The sequence below is a fragment of the Podarcis filfolensis genome, assembly GCF_964270895.1.
Source record: "Podarcis filfolensis genome assembly, chromosome: 3".
Lineage (NCBI taxonomy): Eukaryota > Metazoa > Chordata > Lepidosauria > Squamata > Lacertidae > Podarcis > Podarcis filfolensis.
The window spans coordinates 32,899,712-32,921,757 of record NC_139606.1 but is presented as its reverse complement, the minus strand read 5'-3'; the positions used below and the strand labels follow the sequence as shown (position 1 = coordinate 32,921,757).

Sequence of the window (22,046 nt, the reverse complement as noted above, 5' to 3'; positions counted from 1 at the left end):
CAGAGAGGTTTTTCCCCCCACTGCATTTCAAGTCACATTTCACACACCAGAAGGCGGTGACGGTGGTGCTGGGGATGTCTTTCCCTGATGCGCATTACCTGATTTGTTTCCCTGCATTTGCAGCACTACTGAACAGTCAATGGTGCTGTAATCTGCACACGTGCAACGCCTGTCCAAAATGTGCACACCTCAATTGTGCAGAATTGCCAGTGAGTAACGGGTTAGGGATCACAGAGTTCTTAACTGCTAGAGAAGACTCGAATAGGAGAGGGAGGAAGAAAAGCTTTCTTTTCCTGTTCTCTCTTTCTCTCTCTTCACTTTCAACTATGTAACTGAGCAGACGTTTGAGGCTGTTTAAGACTAACTTCAGTATTTTGTAACCAAGAATACATTCCCTGTGTTGTTTCTCTGCATTGGACAATGCATGTGTGAGAACTCTGATTTCTGTAAGTAAAGCATTTAAACTTACTTAAGGTTGTGGTCTATTTACTCTGAGAGGGGTAGAGGTGTGGGGAACACAGCTGGGAACACTTAACACTCGGATGTTTAAAGTCTAACAACCTATATTTCCTGCACTTTGCAAATACTGCACATATTTCTTTTTAAAACTCTGTTGGGGGCACTTTTGGCTAGAGAGTGAGTCAAGCCATGCTTCTTGAATTCAAACAGTCATCCATTTTTTCTTTTTGCAGTTTGCCACACACATGGGACTTTGGAATTAACAAGCTTCCCTCAGTTATTTCCCAACAGAATGAAGGACACATCCACTGTTGGCAGCACATAAACTGGAATATATCCATATTAGTCACTTTGCAGAAAATGAGTTTCCCAAAATGAAAAGCCCTGATGTTTATCTGGGGTGATTTTTATGCGTTTCTATTTCTGTGCTTTCTGCCCAGTCTCTTAATTCCCATTTCCCATTGTATAATTTTGGCTCAAGAGGTGTACATTTGCAAAGATTAGAGGGGAATTGAAACCTGCATTGTCAGGAAATCCTTGGCACGTTGGGTTTTTCTTTTTTTCTTTTTGCTAGCCATTGGTCTATTTATAGAAATATGCCCTGCTACTTACTAGGAGGTTGAGATATCAAGAAAGTGATATTAAGAGCGGAAGCCAATTTACTCGACAAAAACATCCATTAACTTTATCACCACTGGATGCTGCAAAGTAATCAATTAGCATGCTTCACTTGGGAATGACTAATTGAATTGTTAAATATACAGTCACTGGAGTCACTTGGGTAGGCTAAATATTAATACCTTTAAAAGGCAGGAAATGTGTTTTAGATAAATTGCAGCTCCTTATGGCTTGAGTCCCAGGACCCTTTACGTTTGTCCTATAAGCTCACAGATCAAAATCCTTCCTGTTGTCAGGGTGGGTTTTTTTAATGTTTTAATAGAACCTTGTTTGATTTGATTCAGTGTCACATCTTGGCATCCGTAGATCTCTGGTGTATGATAGTGAGATTAGTCTCAGGTGAATAGTCATCACAAATAATCGCCATAGATAGATAGACAGACAGACAGACAGATAGATAGATAGAGATATGAATGAAATATACAACTGGCTGAAATCTCCCCAGGCTCATCCACGAATTATTCTGCTTGACCCATGATTCTTAGGCATGGTCAGAGAGGTTTTTCCCCTTCTCCTTCCACTTTCACTGGGAAAACTTGCTGTTTACTGTTGAATCCGAACAAACATCAATCTGAGGATTTGAAGATTTGCAGTTACAGCAAAGTGCAAGAGTAATCAAAATGAAAAACTGAAATTATTTGCTTATTGCTACTGATATATGTGAAGAACACACACACACACACACACACACATTTCTGCTCTCTCTGTTGCAGCTTAAAGCCGAATGTGTCATGAGGCATAATGAACTTGTCCCCTGCTCCATTTTCTCTGAAGAGGCTCTGGGAATGAGTTTGCTCCTGTTGAAAAACTGGCCCAACCTCATAATTGTCCTTTTCCCCCTAAACAAACATGATTTCCTCAGATGCAGTGGAAGGCCCCATTCAGTTGCCTGTCCAATCGGCTTCTGTACATGGCATGGGAGGGACCACCATCTTGTCCTTTGTCTCAGGCAGCAAAATGAACTGAGCCAACTGTTCAAAGACCTGTAACAGCCCTAGGACAACCCCATAACCAAAGCAATTCTCTCAATTACAGCCGAGACAGTTTGCAAGAATCAGAATGGCAAAGGAGGAGTGCTTCATTTGAGGCTAGGAGGTTTTTAATTTTTTTTTTTTTGGTTAAATTTCACACACACACACACACACACACACACACACACACACACACATGGCCCAAGCAAGAACAATGCAGTTTAAGCACTTCAGCTAGGAATGACCTAATTAGAACAGTCAAAGATGATGTTGAGGGATTAATAGAAGCTTCATGTCATTCTAGACCTGAAAACTCAGGAGGAGACTAAGTTTAATTCAGTTTTAGTCACTGTACTATGACTACATAGTTTTTAAACATACAGGGTTTTTTTGGGGGGGGGTTGTTTTTTAAAAAGAAGAATCCTGTTCATTTAATAATGAGTGCATTTGCGTTTTTAGTTGATATCTCAGTCAAATGAAACCTCCCTGTTTGTCCTGTGAGCCACTGCAGTATCTTCTCGCTTTGTCCCACAAAGAGACTTTAATAACACAAGCATTTCAAACAAGGTCTTAGGTCTGGGCTTAAAATTTGACCTTTCAGGCCTCAGGCCTCTCCCCAGGTCACATCTCTCACTGGTCCCTGCTCTGCAACCTCCTTGAGTATTTGGCTGGCATGCGTCCCTGAACTGTGATTACACCTCTTGCTTTCCTGAATGGAGTGGTGTGTTTGTTTGTTTGTTTGTGTGTGTAAACCTCCAACTGGGACGCGGGTGGCGCTGTGGGTTAAACCACAGAGCCTAGGACTTGCCGATCAGAAGGTTGGCGTTTTGAATCCCTGCGACAGGGTGAGCTCCCGTTGCTCGGTCCCTGCTCCTGCCAACCTAGCAGTTCGAAAGCATGTCAAAGTGCAAGTAGATAAATAGGTACCGCTCCAGCGGGAAGGTAAACTGCATTTCCATGCGCTGCTCTGGTTTGCCAGAAGCGGCTTAGTCATGCTGGCCACATGACCCGGAAGCTGTTACGCCGGCTCCCTCGGCCAATAAAGCGAGATGAGCTCCGCAACCCCAGAGTCGGCCACGACTGGACCTAATGGTCAGGGGTCCCTTTACCTTTACCTTTAAACCTCCAATTAGGCCTAGTGTGCAAAGGTCAGAGTCACATGCACCCATTGTTCCACCCACTTTTGCCTCTGCCCCATCCACCCTCCAGAAGGCTACCAATGAGGTATCATGGTCCTTGAGTTAAAAACTATTTCATGCCCCTGGTCCAAAAAAGAATTCCTTTGTGGCAGTGGGGATGCAGGTCCCTTTCCATACTGTTCTTCTTTGGTTTTCAATCCCCTTCCCTGCTCCACCACATGTTGAGCTTTTTTTAGGCAATCAACCTCCTGGACATTTTACCAATTTTCCAAAATCCCCACCCCCTTGCCCAGACACTAAATACCAGACATGTCCTGGAAATTTCAGACGTATGGCAACCCTGCCTTAAATATTTACTTGCCAAGTTGGCAACAACTGAACAACAAGTACCGTATTTTTTTCTCTATAAGACTCACTTTTTCCCTCCTAAAAAGTAAGGGGAAATGTGCGTGCGTCTTATGGAGCGAATGCAGGCTGCACAGCTATCCCAGAAACCAGAACAGCAAGAGGGATTGCTGCTTTCACTGCGCAGCGATCCCTCTTGCTGTTCTGGCTTCTGAGATTCAGAATGTTTTTTTTCTTGTTTTCCTCCTCCAAAAACTAGGTGCGTCTTGTGGTCTGGTGCGTCTTATAGAGCGAAAAATACGGTATGATAGATATATATGGATGAGTGTGATGCATTTCTCTCTCTTGAGCCCAAGAGAGGGTTTAGTCCTTTTGCTTTCAAAATGTAGCAGTGCATAAGTTATTAATCTATCGTTTGCCTGTCCTCACAAACATCTCTGGATGGCATCTGCATGAAGTCATCACCACATTCTCAGTCAAAGAATCAACTGACAGAATAACCAACCAACTGCCAACTGCCAACTGCTTTCCCAAACAACATTTATCCTGGTGAAATGCATTTACAATGCAAGTGCAATATGAAAACTAACAGAGGTTAATGGCTTTTTCCAGCAAAACAACAACAACAAAAACTGCTTTATATGGGTTGCACATAGCAAGAATTGCTTTACTCTTCCAGTTCCAAGAGTTATCTGAAGAAGACGGGCGTATGCACTCGAAGGAATAAAACCCTTTCACATGCACTGCCACAAGACATTTCTGCAGTAGTAGGTTTTGTGCCTACACAACACTTCAGTGTTATCTCATAGGATGATTCATGACTATGCGTGGAAGGAGAGCACCTTTCCTTCTTTAACAAGATTGATAAAGCACTCATTAAGAAAACAACTGCCTCTAAGTGGTCTGCATAGAACAAAATACGCTTAAGAAATTAGAAATGACATGAACCTTGAAAATGTGTGGACATAATAAAATGTTATCAAAATAAAGATAATATATAGAAGACATAGGGGCGTGGGTGGCGCTGTGGGTTAAACCACAGAGCCTAGGACTTGCTGATCAGAAGGTCGGCAGTTCGAATCCCTGCAACGGGGTGAGCTCCCATTGCTTGGTCCCTGCTCCTGCCAACCTAGCAGTTCGAAAGCACGGCAAAGTGCAAGTAGGTAAATAGGTACCGCTCTGGCGGGAAGGTAAACGACGTTTCCGTGCGCTGCTCTGGTTTGCCAGAAGCGACTTAGTCATGACCCGGAAGCTGTACGCTGGCTCCCTCGGCCAATAAAGCGAGATGAGTGCCACAATCCCAGAGTCGGCCACGACTGGACCTAATGGTCAGGGGCCCCTTTACCCTTTACATTTATAGAAGACATGCTTGGGTACAGAGCACATGCTGCTGATCTCAGTTACTTCAGGGGGATCATTTTTTCAAGTGGTAGACTGAGGGCTCAACTAGACACGGCTGATGCTGCTGTTACATATCACCTTTCCTCTCCTCCTCATAACTAAATGTTATTTGGCACACCCCCTCCCTCTGCCTGGCCTCACAGCTTTGGCAGTCAGCAGTGGCAGACTCTTTAAGTGGCCCTATTTTCCAGGGACAGAAGCTGTTCAAGTTTCTGATTTGATCCCAGAGCATCCTGCTTTTCCTTAGGACATCCCTGTTTTCATTGGAGAAATTTTGGAGGGTATAGAATAGGATGTTACCGGGGCATTTTTCCAGCCGGAACTCACTGGAACTCAGTTCCAGCACCTCTTTCCCTAGAAAAATAGCACTGGACGGCCCAATTTTCATCCTAGAAATGTTGGAGGGTTTGCCGTAGAAGATGGGCAATATGTCAAGTGATGACATGCACACCAGGCTTTCTCAGTGCAATGGATGTAGGGCTTTGCCCCCCCCCCCCGGGCTCACTTGCTTTGTCCCTGCCAGAGCTCTCACTCAAGTAGGCAGTAGCACTTCTGAACAGTTCCTCAGCTTACATCCCCTTAATTTGGTGGCCATTTTATAATCCTCCAATGTGTTGACTGAAATTATGAGAGTCTGAAGCAGGGCAGCCCAAAATGCAGTGTGAGGGCAATGTGAGGGCCTTTTTTGGGGTGGCCCTCAGCAACGTTTGACACCTCCCCTACCCCGGCAGACATTGTACTGCCTTCCCAAAGCCCAGTGGTTGAGGTAACAGGCAGAGGAATGGCAAGGCCCTCATGGAGTGTAATGCCATGAACCTCTCCATCACAGTCTCAGATGAAAAAAAAAAGATATGTAAATAAACCGTATATCATAAAGAGACCACCATCTCCGCCGTGCCTCGTTTTCCAAAAGGAAATACAGACCCTGGGTAAAGCACGCCTGGAACCCCAGGAATCTCACACTGCTGTGGATGTAGCAAAATGTTTGGCAAACTACTGTGCATTTGTGACCTACCACTACATAGGACTGTGAGGAGCGACTCAAGACAGATTTTGTGTAGCAACCACAATATGTACGGTTGTTCTTACGTTACTCAAATTTGTAGGGAATTTTACAGGGATATAACATTATAAAAAGTTGCTTTCGTTATTATATGTATTGCATTCATTTTCAGTGATCAGCACTGAAATTGTGTAAACCCATGGTTTTTTTTTCCCAGCCGGAACTTGCTGGAAATCAGGCGGGCGCCATTGCCATTCTAAGAGAATGAGGGAGGCAATCATTGTGAGTCCTGGCACCTCTTTTTCTGGAAAAATAGCAGTGCGTAAACCCATCCCACCGCTAAATTTGAGTTTAAATCTATTATAATGATAAGATATCATAGTGAGAATTTGCATCGGGCAAAGATGATGAAGACACAAGACTAAAATGGTGAGAAAAATAGCAAGATTTCAAATAGCAAGAAGGGGAGGACGGAAAGACCCCCTTGTGGTATGAGTTCTGTGAGCATTATGGGGGGGGAGTGGAGAGAAGGAATTGACTCAGTCTCAACCATCCCAAATCCTATCTGCTCATCTGTTCATCCTGAGCCTTCAATTAATTAATTGATTAATTAAAACTGAGCATTTAATCTGCGAATTTGCATGCCTCGGCTCCCGTTTGAAAGCATTGTCCGTGGGCACTCATCAAAAGATTCCAGCCTTTTCCAATCACCATTGGCTCCCAAACATATTACTTTGTAAACAGGAAATGACAGTGTTGGCTCCATGCCCTCGTATTGTAGCAACACTGCCATATGCCAGTATCATGCTAAATTCAGTAAAGATGCAACAATATAATTATTGGGGACATCTGTCAGCAGCCTAGGCCTACATCTGGCATTAGTATTTACAAAGATCCATGTCACAAGGGGGGTGTGGGGACACAAGAAGCATAGTCATAGTTTTGCTGACTGGGTTTTACAGGCCTTGTGCCAAATACTACCTTTTAACCAGCTCCACCTGGGTATAAATGAGGCTGTGTTGAATCATAAAAGCTAAATGCTTTTGGGAAAACAAGCAGCTGAGAATCCCCTCCAAGAGTTATGATCCCTAGTGCCAAGCTGCAACAATAATTCTTAATTTGATTCAGTAGCCGACAGTAGGGTGAAGTTGCATCTCCTGGCAAGTGGGTCACTGCTGCTAAGAGGGAGGAACAAGGTATTGGGAGGGTCAGCGCTGTGCAAACACATTGGCAGAAGCCCTGCTTTGGCTCAGCGAGCACATTTGCACAGTGCTGGTGGTCTTAACACCTTTCCCCTTCCATTCTCCTTCCTGGTATGCAGCAGTGCAGACCTTCCAAGTGTCCCTGTTTTTCAGGGACAGTTCTGGTTTTACAGAAGCCGTCCTGGTTTCTGATTTGATCCTGGAATGTCCCGCTTTTCCTTAGGACACCCCTATTTTCATCAAATAAATGTTGGAGGGCATGCTAGGATGTCCCTATTTCATCAGTGAAATGTTGGAGGGTATGGAGTTATGTGACCCCCGAGCCAAGGAGATAAGTAACCTTTAGTAAACATCTGAAGGTACAGTGGTACCTCGGGTTACATACGCTTCAGGTTACAGACTCCGCTAACCCAGAAATAGTACCTCGGGTTAAGAACTTTGCTTCAGGATGAGAACAGAAATCGCACAGCAGCGGCGTGGCAACAGCAGGAGGCCCCATTAGCTAAAGTGGTGCTTCAGGTTAAGAACAGTTTCAGGTTAAGAACGGACCTCCAGAACAAATTAAGTACTTAACCCAAGGTACCACTGTATAAGAGAACAAGGGAGGAGTTCATGGTGAGCTCTGGCACCTCTTTTTCTAGAAAAATATCACTAGTTTTATTGTTCTTATAGGGAAGTGTTTAATATTTTATTATGTTTTTATATATGTTGGAAGCTGCCCAGAATGTCTGGGGCAACCCAGTCAGAGGAGGGCTGTAAATGATGATAATGATGATGATGGTGATGAAATAGGACGTCCCTATTTTCATCAGAGAAATGCTGAAGGGTATGGCAGTGACCCACCTGCAGGAAGGTATGGTAAGCACCCTCCATCACAAATACACTTTCTGTTACTGGATTCAAATGGATTTATTGAGGGCCATCATGTAAACCTGTGGCGAGTCCCCAACATTTTAAAGGAATGTCTCTAAAATCAGAGCCACTTTTGCTGATCAGGTCAAAGGAAATCTTGGCACTTTCTGATGTGCTAGAGGACATGTGGCATTGGACTTATCCGGCCTTTTTAATTTGTCCCCAAACAGAAAGGCAAAGGCAAAGGCCTTAATGCTGAACTTCCTGCCTTATTAAAAGTCCAGCTGAGGCCCTTGATGTTGTGTCGGTCCAGATTGTGGACTTTAATACAATACAGTGCCAGTATAAAGGCGACTTCAAAGGAGCTACTACATGCTACTATTAACTGAATCCTCATACATGCAGATGAATGCTCAGGAGGCACCATTCTGAGGGTTTTATGGGTTTTCTACACCATTTCTGAAAAATGGCCAAAAGAAAACAAAAGAGAATGAGATATCCGTGTGTAGGACATGGAGGTTCTGAAAAAAGCAACATTTGCAGCAACAAAAAAATTAAGAAATTACATCTGGCTGAGCAAATTATGCTGCAGCTCATAAGAAAGGGACTCATAATGAGTTCAGAGATTTTCATAAAAGAAAAATCTGTATCGAGACAGAGTGTTCAGCCTGGCTAATCTCTGCTATTAATATTTCAAAGTGCCACACTGTGTACATTTGGTGGGGAATGAAAGTTGTAAAGCACAACGAGGGTGCTTGGAAGAGTGACTGGGAGCAAAACTTAATTTGCTAGCTGATTGAGACCAGGGCGTGATTTAAAAAATAACCAAAAACAAGCACATGCATAATTATAAACATTCTTAATTTTTATGGCAACATACTGACTTCAGACCAGATTCCTCTCATTATTACCACATTTTTCACTAAAAGCCTGTCATGAGCAAGGGGAGTGAGTAGCGCTGTGGTCTAAACCACCAGGTCTCTTGGGCTTGCTGATCGGAAGGTCAGCGGTTCGAATCTGCGTGTTGGGTGAACTCCCGTTGCGCCAGAAGCGGTTTAGTCATGCTGGCCACATGACCTGGAAAGCTGTCTGTGGACAAATGCCGGCTCCCTCGGCCTGAAAGTGAGATGAGCGCCAAAACCCCATACAGTGGTACCTCGGGTTAAGTACTTAATTCGTTCCGGAGGCCTGTACTTACCGTAACCTGAAACTGTTCTTAACCTGAAGCACCACTTTAGCTAATGGGGCCTCCTGCTGCCGCCGCACTGCCAGAGCACGATTTCTGTTCTCATCCTGAAGCAAAGTTCTTAACCTGAAGCACTATTTCTGGGTTAGTGGAGTCTGTAACCTGAAGCGTATGTAACCTGAAGCGTATGTAACCCGAGGTACCACTGTAGTTGCCTTTGACTGGACTTAACAGTCCAGGGTTCCTTTACCCCTTTTTCACCTCTCATGAGCACTTCCCCCCCTCTCCTCATGCCTAAATCTGCTTTGAATCTCAGACTTTCTCTCATTTTATTGTCACAATAAGATGCTATAGAACAGGGTTGGAGAACCCATTCCACTCCCAGTGCTGGATGTGCAAATTTTGCTGGAGCATGCAAAATTCTGTAGGTTCTCTTCTGTAGGTTCTTGCTGCATCCCCAGAGTCTTCCTTCTCTTGGTTGCAGGGGCAGTGGTGACAGGAAGGGTAAACACACGAAAAGGAAGTGTTTCTCCCCTTCCTGTCTCGTGCAGACTTTTTTTTTCTTTTGGTGACCTGTAGGTTTGTGTCCCATCCCATGGCCCACAGCTTCTCACCTTCTTCTGGGGCAGGCCTTTCTACAACTGCCCACCATTTCCAAATAAGCAGAAAGAGGTGGGTAAGCTTTAGCTAGCCATGCCATGCTGTTGTCAGGGCTTGGCTCCTGTTTTATGTTCCTGCTGGTCCAGCAGAAATGTAAAAGAGAGTCAGGCCTTGGCATACCCCCCGACATTTCTCCAATGAAAATAGGGACGTCCTATTCCATACCCCCCAACATTTCTCTGATGAAAATAGGGGCATTCTATTCCATACCCCCTGGCATTTCTCTGATGAAAACAGGGACGTCCTAAGGAAAAGTGGGACATTCTGGGATCATTCTGGTTGACCCAGGTGCCATCATGGAGGGGGGGGGTAACAAATCATCAAGGAACAATTACTGCCCTACTAGTGTGGTTCATAAAAAACTTTTTTTAAAAAATGCCTGCTCCAAAGGTCTTACCTTACTACACTAGGGATTATATCGCTATATATGAAATTTCATGCATATCAGTTAATATCTTGACCCTCCTCCACGAAAATAACTGTTTACTTGGCCTTCCTATGTCGTGTAGGCTGAAATTTCAGTTCATTCAAACAGGGTCAAGATATTAACTGATATGTTTTTTGTTTTGGTAAACCATTTTGCAGGTTTTTTAAAAAATAAATTTTATTAAATAAATAAACAATAAATATAAATAAAACAACACAAGCCAAACCACAATCCATCCTGTAGATTTAAGTATCTGTCCACAGTCGCCAACTTGTTATCAGAGGCCCAGAATCCACATTCCTTTGTAAGAAAATATGAAAAAACGCAAAACCATTTTTGCAGGGGGGAGGAGGAATCAATGGGGGGGGGGTGACAAGAAATTTTCCACACCGGGTACCACCTGATCTTCCTACACCTCTGAGAAGCAGTTCCAACATTGTTTTGGAAATGTATCATACCTGCATCCAAAAGGAAGCTCCTCACAAGCAGTTTCAGCACCAAGGACAACACAATTTGCCAACTGAAAACACAACTCTTGCAGCAGGTTCTCATGGAGGGCGGCTGGACTGCCTGACCACACTTGGATCGTTATTGATATTATTTTATCTGCTTCTTTTATCTTTATAACTGTGTATCACATTACAATGAAGAGCATATTAAAGGTAAAGGGACCCCTGACCATTAGGTCCAGTGGTGACCGACTCTGGGGTTGCGGTGCTCATCTCGCTTTATTGGCCGAGGGAGCCGGCGTGCAGCTTCCGGGTCATGCGGCCAGCATGGCTAAGCCACTTCTGGCGAACCAGAGCAGCGCACAGAAATGCCATTTACCTTCCCGCCGGAGCGGTACCTATTTATCTACTTGCACTTTGACGTGCTTTCGAACTGCTAGGTTGGCAGGAGCAGGGACCGAACAACGGGAGCTCACCCCGTAGCGGGGATATGAACCACCGACCTTCTGATCGGCAAGTCCTAGGCTCTGTGGTTTAATCCACAGCACCACCCGCGTCCCTATCAGAAGAGCATATTAGCAACATGTTAAATAAATTATTAAATAAATTAAGCAACGCCATTTAGGCTGCATAAAATATCTATTTCCTATAAAATATTCCTTTCCTATAAAGGTTAGCAAACATTTGTTATTGGTACAAATTTGAAAATGTTTCTCCATTAATGAAATCCCTCCTGCTCACAACCCATATACCACTAGCATTCAAGGCTAGTGGCAGCTCCTGATTTCTCCAAGCAGCCTAGCCTCACCTGGGATTATTTTGGCGGGACGCGGGGGGCGCTGTGGTCTAAACCACTGAACCCCTTGGACTTGCCAATCAAAAGGTTGATGGTTCAAATCAGCACAATGGGTTGAACTCCTGTTGCTCTGTCCCAGCTCCTGCCAACCTAGCAGCTCAAAAGCATACCAGTGCGAGTAGATAAATAAGTACTGCTGCGGCGGGAAGGTAAACAGCATTTCTGTGCACTCTGGCTTCTGTCACAGTGTTCCGTTGAGCCTGAAGCAGTTTAGTCATGCCAAACACATGACCCATAAAGCTGTCTGTGGACAAATGCTGGCTCCCTCGGCCTGAAAAGCGAGATGAGCCCTACACCCCATAGTCACCTTTGACTTGACTTACAGTAACTGTCCAGGGGTCCTTTACCTTTACCTATTTGGGGCAGCCTCGACTTGGATGAACCCCAGATTCCTCTGAATTGGCTCCATTCAGTTTCGGATTCAGGCTATGGCTGAATCTGGTGTGCAGCCCCAGAATTCCACTGGAACCAAGGAATTAAGTGTGTTCAAGAATGTTTCCTAACTCTAGATAGCGTTGTCACTTCCTAACATAATGGGCATGGGGACTGGTCACAAGAGACGGAGATGTTAAGCAGAGGCCCTTGCATGTTGGTACATGATGTAGACACCCCTGGATTTTCACACTCATGCACTGTACTGTCAGTCCTCCCACTGAAAAAAGGGGGAGAAGATGGGGAGGCTGGAAAAATCATAATTATACCAGATGACTCACATAGGCTTCTGTCGCCACTCAGCTCCTATTTTAAACAACATCCCATTGAGGTTTGTAATCAAATACTTACATATTTTCCCCCTTAATGGTATTAGTAAGCAATGATCCTTTTGTCTGCCCTCCTTAAATAAGATAAAGCCAACTGTTGTTCCTCCATGTTGCCTTGCATATAGGTAGAGAGGCCTTTGTTTATTCTTGTCCTGGTAGTTATGACTAATTCTCTGAGTTCACTGCAGCTACATTTACATTGGCAAGTTGAGAGGTTGCTGTTTGCCAAGAGAAAATGCATATTGGTGGGGTGGGGGGGACATATTCCACATCCACATAGCCAATGAATACATTTGATAAAATGAATTGGACATTCTTCCACTCCGTTTCCAATGTTGGGTATGAGGAGTAGCTGTTCCTGCTGCGGAAAATTGGGAACGTCGATCCCAGAGAGCAGGTATGGGAAGAGCGAGGCATACAATGGGCACCACCAGTGAAAAGGCTCTGCTTCGTGTAACTCCTGCCCTGTCAGTTGATAGAGTGCCCACTTGCCCTCCTTCTTGACATGGAATGCTCTTTATTGGAGTCTCCAGGTCCACTACAAAGATCATAAGAAGGGAGAGCAGGGATCTTGAAGTTACCAACAGCTGTTAATCAACCAAGCAAGCACACAGGTCACCTTTGTCACAGTCAGGACACCTATGTCCTGGCCAGGCCTGCACCCAATCTTGTTTTTGTACAATCTTGTTTGTCCTCAGTAACCAAAATTATATTATCAACATATACAACCAGAAAAGTTGTTTTCCTTCATTTGCAAGGAATCGTACAAAACAAAGTGGCACTAATAAAGAAAAGTTCCAGGGTGGCAACAGAAAGCAAACTAAAAATGCTTTTGCAGTTCATCAAAATTATCCAGCATAATCAAGTTATAGGAAAACTGATGCTATTAACAGTAATCCTTCTAGTTGATTAATTGGTTCGACAACTTCCATGCACATAATGTGTGATGCTAATTAATTTGCCCAAGAGTTAAATGATAACCAATCAGAGGCAGCTACAGGAGAACAATGAGATTCAGGCGAGGGTCAGATGCCTTGTCAATCCCAGCAGGCATAAAAGAGGACTACCCGGCCTGCCCAGGCCCCCGGCAACCCGTCTGGTTCCCACTCTGGCCTGGGCACAGAATCTCCCAAAGTACCCATTTCTCTGTCCTCTGGTTCCGCTTGAAGCTCCATGTTCGGAGGTGCCCTGGCTCTGATCTGGTCAAGGTGTCCCTTCCAAACCAGTCCCCCCTCGAACCCTACCTCATAGGAAACCGGACCTGTACAGCGGGTAATGATACCAGGGACCCAACCCTGTCTGGGCCCATAGTTTCAGACGTACAGTGACCCCCGGGGAGAACCCTCTTGGAGCCCCCCACACCATAGTGGATGGCCATTGCTCAAGAGCCTGGTCGGTGTGCATACGATCAAGGAGGGTAGTGAGCCTTCTCCCCATAAGCAACTCCACCGGGCTCTGGCCAGTCACTGTGTTTGGGGTGATGTGTTGGACCAATAAGAACTCCGCTAACCGGAGAGTCCAGTCTCCATGCACTATGCACCTAAGCACATCTTTAGTAGTATGGATCATGCGTTCAGCTTGGTCGTTAGTGGCCAGGTGAAAAGGAGTGGAACGAATGTGGTGGATTCCATTCTTGGTTACAAATTCTTTGAATTAACACTAGGCTTCTCCTCTTTGGGGGCCCGGGCAGGCCGCGTCATCCTCTTTTATACCTGCTGGGATTGACAAGGCATCCGACCCTCACCTGAATCAGGCCGGCCTGCCCAGGCCCCCGAAGAGGAGAAGCCTAGTGTTAATTCAAAGAATTTGGTTACTGAGGACAAACAATATTGTACAAAAACAAGATTGGGTGCAGGCCTGGCCAGAACATAGGCGTCCTGACTGTGACAAAGGTGACCTGTGTGCTTGCTTGGTTGATTAACAGCTGTTGGGAACTTCAAAGTCCCTGCTCTCCCTTCTTATGGTCTTTGTAGTGGACCTGGAGACTCCAATAAAGAGCATTCCATGTCAAGAAGGAGGGCAAGTGGGCACTCTATCAACTGACAGGGCAGGAGTTACACGGAGCAGGGCCTTTTCCCTGTTGGCGCCCACTGTATGCCTTGCTCTTCCCATACTAAAAAGTTAGGAAACATTCTTGAACACACTTAATTCCTTGGTTCCAGTGGAATTCTGGGGCTGCACACCAGATTCAGCCATAGCCTGAATCCGAAACTGAATGGAGCCAATTCAGAGGAATCTGGGGTTCATCCAAGTCGAGGCTGCCCCAAATAGGTAAAGGTAAAGGTAAAGGACCCCTGGACAGTGACTGTAAGTCCAGTCAAAGAACCATCAACCTTTCAATTGGCAAGTCCAAAGGGTTCAGTGGTTTAGACCGCGTCTCGCCAAAATAATCCCAGGTGAGGCCAGGCTGCTTGGAGAAATCAGGAGCTGTCACTAGCCTTGACTGCTAGTGGTATATGGGTTGTGCAGGAGGGATTTAATTAATGGAGAAACGATTTCAAATTTGTACCAATAACAAATGTTTGCTAACCTTTATAGGAAAGGAAGCACAGTTTTTTAACTCAAGCGTATCTAAATATCTTGCACTTTTTCCTTTCTTTGAAATATGAAAAAGGTATAAGCACATGATTTTTAAGTCCCTCTGGCCATAGGTATTTTATGCAGCCAGTGGGCCTGGAGACTCCAATAAAGAGCATTCCATGTCAAGAAGGAGGGCAAGTGGGCACTCTATCAACTGACAGGCCAAGAGCTACACAGAGCAGGGACTTTTCACTGGTGGTGCCCATTGTATGCCTCGCTCTTCCCAGACCTGCTCTCTTTTAGCCTGTATTTTGGAGCTTTATCATTTAGGAACACTTGGGAAGAACTGGTTGACAAGTCTTATCATTGCTGACATATGAGCGGATTTTATTTGCTGCTATTCTGGGCTTCTGGTGCACCAGGGTTTACACCAGCATAATAGAGTTGGCCAGAATGCCAGAAAGGATACAATTTATGAGCTTTCTCCATTATCTGCACAGCAGGGGGTGTTCAGTCAACAGTGCAAAGGCTGAGCTGAAGCATTCCCTGCTGGTTACCTGCTTTCAGCAATAGGGGTCGCTGTTTGGTAGTACCCAACTGGTTAGCTGTCAGATTCTAGAGCTCCCTATTGGTGGCTCTTAGGTAATTCACAAAATACAGAATCCATTCATAAAACACAGTGTTCATTCATAAAGCAGTAACATAAATCTCCATTGCTATATATTTCTACATATTGAGTGTATATTTCAGTGGTTGAACGTACAAGTTTATGGCCATACTGTAGTGTAGTGCTTATGTGACTGTGAATAAAAGGTGGCTGGGCTCGTTGTCTCAGGGTTTGGGGGAGAAGAGGTGACAAAACTGATTTCCAATAAGTGCCCCCCTTTATTTCCATAACAAGTCCTTGAGTCTGTACTCTGAATGGTGACACTAGGGACCTAGAAGGTGCAGGGCTTGTCAGTCCAACCCCTGCACAGTCTCAACAGGGCTGACCTTAAGGCAATTGGAGCAATTGGGGCAAATTGAGCCCCACATCCCACATCCCACTTTTCCTTAGGATGTCCCTGTTTTGGGGGGTATGGTAGGACGTCCCTATTTTCATCAGATAAATGTTGAATGGCTTGGAGTTATGTGACCTACAAGCGAAGGAGGTAAGTAACTGTACAACCTTTAGAAGACATCTGGAGACAGCCCTGTATAGGGAAGGATTTTTTAAAATGTTTAATGTTTTGTTTTTATATATGTTGGAAGCTACCCAGAGTGTCTGGGGCAACCCAATCAGATGGGTGGGGTGTTGTGTTGTTGTTGTTGTTGAATAGAACATTCCTACTTTCATCAGAGAAATGTTGGAGGGTGTGGAAATAAGGCTGCAATTCTATGCATCCTTACCTAGGAGCAAGCCCTATGGAACTCAGTGGGACTAATTTATTGGTCGACATGAATAGGATTGCATTGCAAGTCCTATTAAGTTCCATGTGGCTTACTCTCACTCCAAGAGTCACAGCGGGATAGGTACAGCCCCTGATATGCAATGGAGAACCTCCTCACCCCTCAAAGCAAAACAAAATAAAACAAAACAAAACCCCGTACTGTCATCCAAGCATTGCACAGCAGGGTATTCATGAAGTGTAGTAGTGCCCATTATAAGCCATGTGTAACTATGAGATACATATCTGAATAACCCCTTGACTCTCTTAGCCGAATAAGGTCCTTAGCATAATTGAACTCCTGCATGCATAATGCCTTGCAGATCAGTGCGCTGTCTGAGAATGCTCTTGTGATTCCTCATTAGTGAGCATGTCTGCCTTCTGCCACTAACAGACTTAAGTTCTTTTCATCTGTTACATACCTAATTGAATTATAGATCAGTACTAAGGGAGCCCGATAAGTACTCTGCAGCAGCAACAGCCAAGTCTTTAAGAAGGTGATATAATACGGAATAATTTATTTCAGGATGCGATGAAATGGGCAGAACTCTTTTAATGGAATGGCTAATTTTACAGGTCGAATGGGCCACAAACATCCATAACGCCAGACACCCAACAATGTGCAGAAGGTGGTCCCGTTGCTGCGCGAAACTTGGCAACCACTCAATGCAATGGGGACAACACTGTCAACAGCAGGATGTAACTGTATGAGAGTATCCAGAAAGGCTCATCGCAGGCAAATTATTCTCTCATTGTTAGTCAAGGCCAAAGCACAAGTCATAGAATCATAGAATCATAGAGTTGGAAGAGACCACAAGGGCCATCGAGTCCAACCCCCTGCCAAGCAGGAAACAAAGTAAACAAAGTAAAACAGGGGAAAGCATATTAAAGGGTGCGACACGGCTAAACTTGCAGGACACTTCACAGTATTAATTTGTGCCTGCTAAAGAGAAGCATGACAAACCTGTATCTTCTGAGCACTCCGTAAGACCGACAGAATCTGGATGGAGAAATCTCTTGTTTTTAACTCTGATTTTTGACGCACACACATACGAGAGAGAGAGAGAGAGAGAGAGAGAGAGAGAGAGAGAGAGAGAGGTTAATTTTTTTTCTACCTATTGTTGTGCAAATTAATGAGACTGACACGGGAGCAGCCAACATGTGATGAAAGCTTCCGCTGACAAGGTCAGCATGCAATGACTACAAAGGTGCTACTTTTAAAAGCAGAAGGCACCACCCAGCTAAAGTTGGGGTGGGGCAGAGCAGAGCAGAGTGTTTTTATTTGCATGTGTGTGTTTTTTTTTGTTTTTTTGTTTGTAGAAAGAAAGAAAGAAAGAAAGAAAGAAAGAAAGAAAGAAAGAAAGAAAGACAAACCTTTTCATTTACAGCCAGTGTTCAAAATGTACTCCAATCATAAGCTCAACTCTTTTCAGGTAACAATTCTATAACTATGTTTCCGAAAAGACATATAGAAACATGTTAGGTGATCATGTTGAATCTCTCTCTCTCTCTCTCTCTCTCTCTCTCTCTCTCTCTCTCTCTCTCTGTGTGTGTGTATGAGAGAGAAGACCTTCTGAGACTGAATTGCATCTCAATTATATTTTCTCAAAGACACAGTGATTTTGATTTCAGTGAGGCAAATGATGAGTGGATTCTTCTACTATCTTCATCATTACTACAAAACTGGCGTGACAACCACAGCAACCTCACAGTGGGGTAACTGTGCCCCATTAGAAATGACCAGAGGATATCAGGCTACTCTTCAGATTATGACCTCCATCAATAGGATCTTCCAATTAACATGACCCACACCCTTGAATTTGCATTTTATTTGACTGGCTGGATCAAATACGGTTTATTTTCTAGTTAGGTAATTACAAATCCCTAATTACTGACCGATAATCTTTCCCATGTATCGTCTTAACTTTGGCGCCAGTGACAGATGACGGAACCTTATCCCTAAGGAGTATAAATTGCCCAATCCCTCCATTTAGAGATAAGTTGTCTGTAGATCACGGGTGCTGAGGGATACATATATAAAAATAGATATGCCACTTTGCATACAGAGCATACAAGAACAGCATAAATTGATTGATCTGGTAGCTTTTCATTAGCATGTGTAACCGAGCTTAGAAACATTGTTCACATTTACGCATGACTATTAGTGGTATTTATACTTTATTAAGGTGATCTCAATTAAAAGGAAAAAAAGTGATACAGAAAGAAAAGGAAAAGTGAGAGGGAGAAAAACAACAACAACAAAGTTATGTATAAAAGCGAGAATATGCAAAAGAAAGAAAGAAGTAATATACGATATTCCCATACACTTTTATATAAATTGGTATAGTGTTATTGTCCTAGTGCTTATGTATGTGTTAATAGCTGCCTACATTTTGTATAAACTCATTCCAAATGTGATTGTATTTATCCATACAGAGTCTGTGCCAGTGAGCATAAGTTCATAAATTGCAAGAGATGTCATATCATTAGTCCACTGACTGAAGGGTATCATACTTTAATTTTTCCAATTCCTCAATATCAATCTCTTGGCTACCATTGTTGTTTAGTCATTTAGTCGTGTTCAGCTCTTCATGACCCCATGGACCAGAGCACGCCAGGCACTCCTGTCTTCTATTGCCTCCTGGAGTTTTGTCAAATTCGTGTTGGTAGCTTCGAGAACACTGTCCAACTATCTCGTCCTCTGTTGTCCCCTTCTTCTTGTGCCCTCAATCTTTCCCAGCATCAGGGTCTTTTCCAGGGAGTCTTCTCTTCTTGGCCACCATTTGAGTACAGAAAATCCATTTCCATTGTCCTGTTAATAATTTCCATACTGCAGGTACAGTGGTACCTCGGGTTACATACGCTTCAGGTTACAGACTCCGCTAACCCAGAAATATTACCTCGGGTTAAGAACTTTGCTTCAGGATGAGAACAGAAATCGTGCAGCGGTGGTGCAGCGGCAGCAGGAGGCCCCATTAGCTAAAGTGGTGCTTCAGGTTAAGAACAGTTTCAGGTTAAGAACGGACCTCTGGAACGAATTAAGTTCTTAACCCGAGGTACCACTGTATATAGTTCCATAAAATATTCTCTGCTGAAAGATTTAACTTTTCCCACACACTCATAGTTACACAGTCCAGCCCTTTCTCTCCAAACCTGTTAAGTACTGAGCACTGTATGAACATACGTTCCAAAGAGGCATTGCACTTGCCACATCTCCAGCACTGAGCTATCTTAGCTAACCCTTTTTTATGCAACCGTAAATGATTATTATTGGTGTCCTGCAGATGTTTTGGAGTACAGCTCACATCTCTCTTGATCACTGGACATCCTGGGCAAGGCTGATGATAGGTGTGCTAGTCTGAAACAGCTGGAGGAAGCCTGAACTAGGTTTATTTCCAGTGCTTTAGTAAGTATTCTGGATTTGCTGTTCGCAGATCCAATACACCCTTACAAATTTGGAATCTCTAATGCACACATCAGGCATGATTTGGAGGGGGGTCTTATACAAATCTCTGCAAAGTGAATCTCATTGAATTATAGAATTGTAGAGTTGGAAGGGACCCTGAGGGATCATCTGGTCCAACCCGGGGCAATGGAGGACTTTGCAACTGTCCCATCCGGGGATTGAACCTGCAACCTTTGTATTATCAGCACCACGCTCTAAACAACTGAGCTATCCAGGACGGTCAATTGACTTCAGTGCGGCTCAGTTCCAAGGAAATGGATACAGGATTGTAGCCTATCCACCAGAAAATCCTATAGAAATCTATGGAACGAGCTTAACGGCAGCTCGCTTTCTAAAGTCCACTGAGCTTAAGACTGATTTCTTATTGATTTCCAGCAATGAGCTTTCACTCGATTGCACCCACTGAGGCTCCTTGCTGCCTATGGGCTAGCAACACCCAGGTCTCTATACCACAAGTCCCCCACCCTCATCCAATCTGCATATCCAACTGCCTTTTGGGGTGTGTCATCACCATCTCAAACTCAATTAAATCCGAGATTTAATATTTCATTTCTTTGGATATTTTCTTTGCCTGCCATTCAGCATCGCTACTCAATACACCCAATACATCAGAATGCAGAGAAGGCATATTTACCACAGTTTTGCTGTAGGGGAAAGAGTTTACATATGCTGTTTGTAGATTGGTTTCTGTACCTTTTAAGGAATTTATCAGCCCCGAACACATTTTTGTGTGTGTGTATGATTAAACTGACTATTGCTCTAATGAAAACAGCATTGTCCTCTGAAGGAACAGCGGTGTGTTCGGAGGAAACCACGTCTTCAGGAGAGACTACGCTGTGGTCAGTTTACTCCCTGGGCCCAAAGTAAGAGAAACTTCTTTAAAGAATTTTCTTTTCTTCCCCCTCCCTTCTTCTTAAAAAACCCCAAAAACAATTTCTGGTGACTGATTGTTTGCTGGACCTGGTGGGGAAATCTGAATGGAGGAAGACATCCTTTCACTTCGTTGAGGAAAACCACAGCTCGTAATTCTTTCACAAGCGTACAATGGCCAACCTTGTATTTTTCAAGCCATCTAAACCTCCAAGTCTGATTAGATTATAACGTGCTTAAGTGCCTTTTATAAGTCAGTACGTCAGAGCATTTTTTTATTCTCCCTGGTAGCCTTGCAAAAGCAAATGTGGCTTTGAGAAAACACACGTTCCAGTGGTCCTTTCCTTGCACTTTCTGAATTGCTCATTCACCAAACACTATAGCTCTTGACCTATCTTTCTCTGTTTGAATGGCCTGTTATGAAAAGCACACACAGAGAGGTAGAATCGAAATGATGGATTTCTGTTAAAGATGGATGCAAACTGTAGTTGTAGATTAAAACGAGTCGAAGAGCAAGAAAGACATATAAACCATAGCCCTATTCACTCATTCTCCTCCACTACCCTATGTATATAGGATTACCATCACGCAAGGGAAGGGATGAAGGTCTTGGCTGCCCACACACATCCCCAGCCCCATACTTTCAACCATCCACTCCCCAGCTCCCCTGAAGAATTTAGAACCATGAAAGGGCTGCATTCAGCCACCCAGGCCTGAGGTTGCTCACCTGTTCTCCAGGTAGGAATGGGAGAGGAAACTGAATCAGTTTGTATTTAAAGGTCAAGCTCCCTGATGCATGCTTTCTGAAAGAATAATAGAACTTTAGAGTTGGAAAGGACCCCGAGGGTCATCTAGTCCAACCCCCCCTGCAATGCAGGAATCTCAGCTAAACATCCACGACAGATGGCCATCTAAACTCTGCATTAAAACCTCCAAGGACGGAGAGTCCACAGCTTTCTGAGGAAGTCCGTTCCACTGTCAAACAGCTCTGATTGTCAGAAAGTTCTTCCTGGTGTTTAGTCAGACTCTCCTTTCTTTTAACTTGAAGGTATTGGTTCAGGTAGCCCTTTAGCAATCATATATTTTCTTTGCCACTTCTTTTCCAGGCTGAAATATACCCAACTCCCTCAACTGTTCCTCAGAAGGCTTGGTTTCCAGACTCTTGGTCGCCCTCGTCTGCACACATTCCAACTCGTCAATATCCTTCTCAAATTGTGGTGCCCAGAACTGGACACAGGATTCCACGTGTGATTTAACCAAGGCAGAATAAAGTGGCAATATGACTACCCTTGATCAGGACGCAGCTGGCGTTGTGGTCTAAACCACGGAACCACTTGGACTTGCTTATTCAAAGGTCGGCAGTTCGAATCCCTG

The 22,046-nt window shown here is 44.1% G+C and overlaps 1 long non-coding RNA gene across 1 annotated transcript in view; it reads left to right on the top strand.

The window, feature by feature from the left end:
- Nucleotides 1-17,658: 17,658 nt before the first annotated feature.
- LOC310759901 overlaps nucleotides 17,659-22,046 on the top strand; it is a 51,873-nt gene continuing 47,485 nt past the window's right edge. Inside the window, exons 1-2 of the long non-coding RNA XR_014546626.1 lie at nucleotides 17,659-17,769; nucleotides 19,621-19,742. This is a non-coding gene — a long non-coding RNA (uncharacterized lncRNA). The remainder of the gene's footprint in view (nucleotides 17,770-19,620; nucleotides 19,743-22,046) is intronic.